Genomic DNA, 8,619 nt, shown 5'->3' with positions numbered 1-8,619 from the left:
ACCACCCAGCCGACTAGCACACAAAGGATCCAACAAGCAAGCCTCGCACGTTATGGCTGCTCAGTTTAGGAGGCGGGTAAAGGAGAAATGCTCTATAGCACACCGACTGCAACCGTTAATGGAACATTTTATCGTAATTGAATTTTCTCGCACCATCATTCATGAAAGAAATTTTCACGTGTTCGAACATCTTTTCCAATTATCTCAAAATATTTATTCTGTGAAATTCCAGCTAACTAACTTTGACTGCAACATAATTTTAGAACAAAAAGTAGGTAAGAAACGAACTGTCCGCCTCTGTGGTGTAGTGGTTAGCGTGATTAGCTGCCACCCCCGGAGGCCCGGGTTCGATTCCCGGCTTTACCACGAAATTTGAAAAGTGGTATGAGGGCTGGAACGTAATCTACTCAGCCTCGGGAGGTCAACTGGGTAGAGGGGGGTTCGATTCCCATCTCAGCCATCCTCTAAGTGGTTTTCCATGGTTTCTCACTTCTCCTTCAGGCAAATGCCGGAATGGTACCTAACGAAAGGCCATGGCCGCTTTCCTCCCTCTTCCTTGTTCATCCCTTCCAATCTTCCCAACCCCCCACAAGGCCCCTGTTCAACATAGCAGGTGAAGCCGCCTGGGCGATGTACTCGTCTTCCTCCCCAGTTGTATCCCCTACCCAAAGCCTCACACTACAGGACACTGCCCTTGAGGCGGAAGAAGTGGGATCCCTCGCTGAGTCCGAGGTAAATAACCAACCCTGGAGGGTAAACAGATTGAGAAGAAGAAGAAACATTATTTTATATATGAGAATGATTGATAAGTATGATACCGAGCGAGCTTCGAGCTTGAATTCCGGAGATTCGAGATTTGAATTCCAATGTCAGCATCTCTGGAGGTGTTATTCCATGGTTTCCCATTATTCTTCTCTACAGTTGGCTTTACGTCGCACCTAGCCAGATATGTCTTAATAATAATAATAATAATAATAATAATAATAATAATAATAATAATAATAATATTGTTATTTGCCTTACCTCCCACTAACTACTTTTACGGTTTTTGGAGACGCCGAGGTGCCGGTATTTTGTCCCGCAGGAGTTCGTTTACGTGCCAGTAAATCTACTGACAGGATGCTGACGTATTTGAGTATCTTCAAATACCACCGGACTGAGCCAGGATCGAACCTGCCAAGTTGGGGTCAGAAGGCCAGTCCCTCAATCGTCTGAGCCACTCAGCCGGGCCGAATGTCTCATGACGACAATGATATAGGAGAGGGAAGGAAGTGAATGTGGTCTTCATTAAGGTAAAGACCCAGAATTTGCCTAGTGTGAAAATGGAAAACCACGGGAAACTATCTTCAGGGCTGATGACAGTGGGGTTCGACCCCACCATCTCCCGAATGCAAGCTCACAGCTGTGCACCCCTAAACACACGGCCAACTCACACTAGGTGAGTGTCGACGCTGTAACTAAATTAACGCTACGGCCATTATCTTCTCAATCTTAGCACTTCCTTTTTTGCCGGGCTGAGTGACTTAGACGGTTGAGGCGCTGGCCTTCTGCCCCCAACTTGGCAGGTTCGATTCTGGCTCAGTGCGGTGATATTTGAAGGTGCTCACATACGTCATCCTCGTGTCGGTTGATTTATTGGGATGTAACAAAACTCCTGCCGAACAAAATTCCGGCAGCTCGGCGCCTCCGAAAACGGTCAAAGTAGTTAGTGGGACGAAAAACAGCAATAACATTATTATTATTATTATTATTATTATTATTATTATTATTATTATTATTATTATTATTATTATTATTAGCACTTTCCTATTTCAGTTCGCCGATGACTGCATGTATTAGTGTGAGGTTATCCGGCTCTATGGCTAAACGGTTATCATGCTGGCCTTTGATTACAGGGATTGCAGGTTCGATTCCCAGACGAGTCGGAGATTTTACCTTTCATTAGGTGATTTCTATGGTGCTGAGGCTATGTGATCGTGCCGTCATCAGTATTAGAAAACATCCTAAGTAGGGCCTCATCCTCACAGACGAGCTGGTCACCTATAATGCGTCAACTAGAGAGACCTGCATCAGGCCTCTCCACACGCCACACGCCATTATTAGTGTGATATTAAACCTAATGCAATAGAATGAAGAAAGGAAATTAATTCAATTTTTATCTTTAAAATATTTGCTTATCGATCTACTGTGCTGAGATGGGAGTGCTTGGTATGTTGTCAAGGAAGTTAAATTCGTGCGATGAGTATTCGAAGATAATGAGTTCACATTAAAATTGTTTAAATATTACGGGATCCATTAATAAAGGCCTGCAAATTCCAAAAGCTAATGAAAGTAAGGCTACGGTGTTGCGTGGAAGTTAATATTTGTAAACATCTATCTCGCGCCTCTTCATCTTACCTGTGGGATGCAATTTCTGATTTCGGAATTCCTACATGCAGTGACAGTATTTGACGTGCAGTCACCTAGGCAAGAAGTGAATGGTCATGTCCCCTTTCAAATTTTATGTGAGGGATGCTTATGAAGGAAACACGTGGAATTTTACAAAGCTAACTAGCAGTAATCGCCGGATCCACCGGCAACAATGTATCACGTTGATCATATTGCAAAGTTTCGAGGTAATACGCATGATCTGTTTAATAACATAATGTAATATTACATTAATACGTTGAGTGCCACAAGGGACACCTGTCAATCAATCAATCAATCAATCAATCAATCAATCAATCAATCAATCAATCAATCAATCAATCAATCAATCAATCAATCAATCAATCAATCAATCAATCAATCAATCAATCAATCAATCAATCAATCAATCAATCAATCAATCAATCAATCAATCAATCAATCAATCAATCAATCAATCAATCAATCAATCAATCAATCAATCAATCAATAACTACCTATCTGCATTTAGGGCAGTCGCCCAGGTGGCAGATTCCCTAACTCTTGTTTTTTTAGCCTTTTCTTGCTTGTTTCCTTATTGTTTAAAGGGGCCTACCTAACATCGAATGTCATCGGCCCTAGCCTTTTCTTAAATGATTGCAAAGGAATTGGAAATTTATGGAACATCTCCCTTGATAAATTATTCGAATGCCTAACTCCCCTCACTATAAACGAATATTTGCCCCCAATTTGTCCTCTTGAATTCCAACTATACCTTCATATTGTGATCTTTCCTACTTTTAAAGACACCACTCAAACTTATTCGTCTACTGATGTCATTCAACGCCATCTCTCCACTGACAGCTCGGAACATACCACTTAGTCGAGCAGTTCGTCTTCTTTCTTCCAAGTCTTTTCAGCCCAAACTTTGCAAAATTTTTGTAATGCTACTCTTTTGTCGGAAACCACCTAGGAGACATCGAGATGCTTTTCTTTGGATTCCTTCCAGTTCTTTAATCAAGTAATCCTGATGAGGGTCCAATACACTGGAACCATACCCTAGTTGGGGTCTTACAAGAGACTCATATGCCCTCTTCTTTGCATCCTTACTACAACCCCTAAATACCCTCATTACCATGTGCAGAGATCTGTAGATTTTTTGCTGTGCCACGACGGACACACGGGTGTTCGCTTGCACAGGGTAAGAGTAAAGTGTCGGCCAGAAAATCAAAATAAAGAAGAAGGAGAAGAAGAAGAGAATTGGCGCCCAACATATTAAGAAACACTTGAAAATATATCAAAAATGAAAATGGAGTCACATCTGATTCTCTGCAGTTTGGTAACTTCTTGTAGTTATTGCGAATTATTGATATCGATTCGTAAATTTATATATTTTTCTAACCGTAGAATCATTAATCAGTGCCGTAGGATAAAGAAACATAAGTCATACTACTGGAATCGTAAACATATAAAATCCTCGCAGTTCCAACCTGGAACGAGCTACATGTAACTGACCATGAGAGAAACACGGAGTTTCCGAATTAATCTCTGCCATGATTTCCCCTAATGATGAAGTTGAGGTGAAAAATTCAGAGCAGACTTCCCAATTGCTGCCAAGTACGGCTGTGGTGACGATGTTGTTAAGAGCAAATAATTGTACAATAATTTTGAAAGTTACTTGAAAGTTATTTTCTTGACACGGCATAAGCCGAAAAGCCTATATCATGCATAGCTCTATGAAAAATTGACGATATACCTAACTACCTCTTCGACCGGTTCGACACACTTACTGGATTGAGGTTAATTTTCCAGAGAATAAATTACTAGAGATTAGTCCTGTACCTCTGTATTAGGTTGGAGAATATTCCTTGCTAATCGAAACAGACTTTCAGCGCATTAGGTCGTGTTACGTACATGTAGTACGTGTTGAAGAGATGTTAAGTACAGAACAAAAATGGCCAGCCGGACACCAGTGGGATCTTGTTTCACTCTCACAATTCTAGAGGTAGTTATAATGTCAAAGAGTTAATAAAATTGGTCATAGAAGATGATACATGTGTATATTTTTTATTGTGAGGCCTTCTTTGATACCAAAGTTCTTAAGGAATAGACTGAACACACGAAAATCCTAGAACTTAGAATGAAAAGGAATAATAATAATAATAATAATAATAATAATAATAATAATAATAATAATAATAATAATAATAATAATAAGCTGTAAGTAACACGACCTAATACGTTGAAAGTGTGTTTCGATTACAATGCGGACGTGAAAATTCAATATTCGTAAATATTTCTTACTATTCGAAATAGCATGCTTTTCGTGTGTCCAGCTTATTATTCCTTTTCATTCTTTGTTCTAGGATTTTCGTGTGTTCAGTCTATTCCTTAAGAGCTTTGGTATCAAAGAAGGCCTCACAATATAAAATATACACATGTATCATCTTCTATGACCAATTTTGTTAACTCTTTGACATTATAACTACCTCTAGAATTGTGAGAGTGAAACAAGATGTAGCAAAACTAAACAGTGAGTTCGCAATTGCAATCAACAGTATTCTGTAAGAAGGAAGTCAACTCCCGGGCACAACTATCTTTACTTCGGTCTGTTTTCAGACCAACTTTGCTTTACGGGAGTGAAAGCTGGGTGGACTCAGGATATGTTACTCATAAATTAGAAATAACATGCAAGGAAGTAGGGAGAATGGTGGATGGTAAAAAATGGTGGGAATAATGGCAGAAGTGAGGAAGGTAAAGGCTAAGTTAGGAATACACTCGTTTAATGAAGCTGTACGCATAAACCGTCTTCCGTGGTAGGGACATGAGTAGCGCATAGAGGAGGAGAGGTTTATGGTGGGTAAGAAGATTAGAGGGAGACCAAGATAATGGCTAGACTCAAATTCTAATGATTTAAAGATTAAAGATATAGAAATAAACGAGGCCACAAAGCTATTTACAAATCAAGGATTGTGTCGGCATATAATAAATTCACAGAGGCTTGCAGACCGAACGATGGAGGGAACAACAGTTTGTGATGAAGATGTATGTTTTAATAGCGCAGAAGTTTATACGTTTATGACGAAAATACTACGTAACGTTTTAGCGTATGTTATAAACGATTCCGAAGTATTCAAGCCCTAATATTTTGATATTGTTAAATATCTCAGAGTATTAGAATGGAGAGGATTCGTCGTGCCAACCACACGACACCTCGTAACCTACCGCCCTTCGGACTGAGCAGCGGTCACCTGGTAGGCCAAGGGACTTTGGGACTGTTGCGCCATGGGATTTGGTTAGGGTTCAATTATCCTTCATTCAAGTTTCATCGAAATAGACCGGTCTAACCTAAAATGTCCCCTTTAGAAAGACACATTGGGAGAAATCCCTTTTTTACCAGACAAAGCTCACCATGCGTAATAGCATGAAGGAAAAAATATAGAATAACTAAAAAAAATTAATTTACAATAGTGATATTAGAATATTGCAAGAATGGTGTTTCAATATCCTCAATATAGCTCACATCAGCCGAGTGAAAGTCAGTCACAGCCAATACCGGAGTGTAAAATAGACGAACATATTTGGAGAGCCAATGGAATCTAAATTGCAATTCCGTGGTTGTATAAACATGAATTGTAATTCTGTAGTGGTGTGGAGGTCTCATTGTGACGTTGATCACTGCGAACATGTTATCACTCATTCTGAATAACCTTTGAACTACAGGAAGAGACCATTAATCTCGAACAGGTGGTGTATACATTTTTTATCACGGAAGGAATATCATATTTAACAATGATAAATTATTATTCTGTTTTATAATAAGAAGAGTGCTGTTATGACATCCTACTTACTAAGAAGGCCGTGGTTCAAATCCAAACGAGAGTTCCCGTGGGTATGATCACAAAAATTATACTCACTTAAAAAGTGCAATCTTGCTTACTTTCCTGGACACGGTGTCCCAGAATCGCTGTTAATTTTCTATACTCACATGTACTTGCATGGCAAACAAGCTTTGTGTGATATCGTCTTGCAAGGGGACTTAGACGTGAACGATATTAGACATAAAATATACTTCTCTATTTTTCTTATCTTTGCTTTACTTCGCACCGACACAGATAGGTCTCATGGCAACGATGGGACAGGAAGGGCCTAGGAATGGGAAGGAAGCGGCCGTGACCTTAATTAAGGTACAGCCTGGTGTGAAAATGGGAAACCACGGAAACAATCTTCAGGGCTGCCGACAGTTGGATTCGAATCCACTATTTCCCAGATGCAAGCTCACAGCTTAGCGCCTCTAACCGTAGGGCCAACTCGCCCGGTAATATACTTTTCTTGCTTTTATTATTCACCGTACTATGTTCACAACGGAATTTTTATTTTTCTTAACATAGGCCTGCCGCTTTTCCCATGCTTGTCAGGTCACGGGTGCGATCTCCGTAATACATGTGGATTTGGCCCTGTTCTACGGCCGGATGCCCGTCCTGACACCAATTCGATGTTGAGGGATTTATTTCACTATTGCGTGTTTGTGTGGTGTGTTGTGTTTCTGAATATAAAAATTATAGTATTGGGATAAAACAAACACCCAATCCCAGAGCGGAAAGAGTTAATCGAACACGATTTAAATCATCGATATGGATGGAAATTGAATCTGCGACCCTCTAAACGGAAGGCTTTACCAATTACCATTCAGTCATTACCAGGGCTCAGAAGTTAAAGAAATACACTCTATAACAACCAAAATAATGACGCAACGCGAAGGCGTTGTCCAATTGTAAGGAAATTACGTATGCAAAGACATTCGGACCGAACTTGCAAATGAATGAATAGCGGGAGCTCCCGCGCATCCGAACTGCGCATACATTAGGTGTATATAAGGCGCGATTCTGAAGCGTATGCTCAAAGTAGTATCTTAACGTCGGCTATAAGAATGCCACGCTGAAGGATTCTTGCTCATTACGAGCAGACGCCAGAGTTTGAAAGAGGTATAGTGATCGGATTGAAAGAAGCTGGTTGGTCAAACTGAGCTGTCGCTGGACATTTGGGTGGAAGTAATGCGGCGATCAGACTATGCTGGCAGGAGTGGGTCAGCACAGGCAGGCATCAGCGTCAGGACGGCAGTGGTCGACCGAGGGCTACAACAGCACGGGCAGACAGAGCGATTGTCAGAACAGCTGTCACAGCACCGGAGTCGTTGTTATCAACGATCCAGCGTGTGACCCGCACACATGTGTCCACATTGACCATGAACAGACGCCTGAGCGAGAGGAATTTGCGTTCGCGCCGCCGTTACGCCGCTTACCACTCACGCCAGTTCACCGTCAAGCCAGATTACGGTGGTGCCGCGCTCGAGCAACGTGGAACTGCGCTGATTGGGAACGTATAGTCTTTAGTGACGAGTCCCGTTTCCAACGATGCCCTGACGACAACCGCAGACGTGTTTGAAGACGACCAGGCCAGCGTGGGGATCCTGCCTTGATTATCGCACGCCGCACAGCCCCACAACATGGGGTGATGGTCTGTAATGCCATCTCCTTTGTTAGCCGGACCGCTCTGGTAGTCATTCCTGGCACATTGACAGCATAGCGGTATGTTGATGATATTCTACGGTTGGTTGTGTTAACGTTCCTTCAGCGACATCCAGGCCTTACTTTTCAACAGGATAACGCCCGGTCGCACACGGCACGTTTTGCTATGAACTGTGCTCAAGCTTGCCCTATCCTTCCTTGGCTAGCTCGGTTGCCTGATCTCTCTCCCATAGAGCACATTTGGGACGTCATGGGAATGCGATTGCGAACATTCCGGAATATCGCCGATTTAGCCCAACAGTTGGGGACAATTTGGCACGAAATTCCACAGGACACCATCCGGGACCTTTTATCAGCCTATGCCACGTCAGGGGTGGACCAAAACCTTATTGACGCCCTCACTTTGTAACGCTCTCACTCTGCAATAAATCATTCGATTGTTCTGCATTTTGATCGTTTGTTTTTCTATGTCTGTTCCTCACATCCACCGATTTTTATCGCCATCGGATAATTCTTTTCTGGTGCGTCGTTTTTTGTTATAGACTGTATATTGCCAAAAACAAGTCCTGTAAAAAGACCTACAAATATACCAAAAAATAATCAAAACTGGAAAAAAGCCGTTAAAATGCGATCCAAATTCATTCATAATTACCGGGCGAGTTGGCCGTGCGCGTAGAGGCGCATGGCTGTGAGCTTGCATCCGGGA

Source organism: Anabrus simplex, chromosome 4 (genome assembly GCF_040414725.1).
Source record: "Anabrus simplex isolate iqAnaSimp1 chromosome 4, ASM4041472v1, whole genome shotgun sequence".
Taxonomy (NCBI): domain Eukaryota; kingdom Metazoa; phylum Arthropoda; class Insecta; order Orthoptera; family Tettigoniidae; genus Anabrus; species Anabrus simplex.
Note: the sequence above shows the minus strand (reverse complement) of the source record.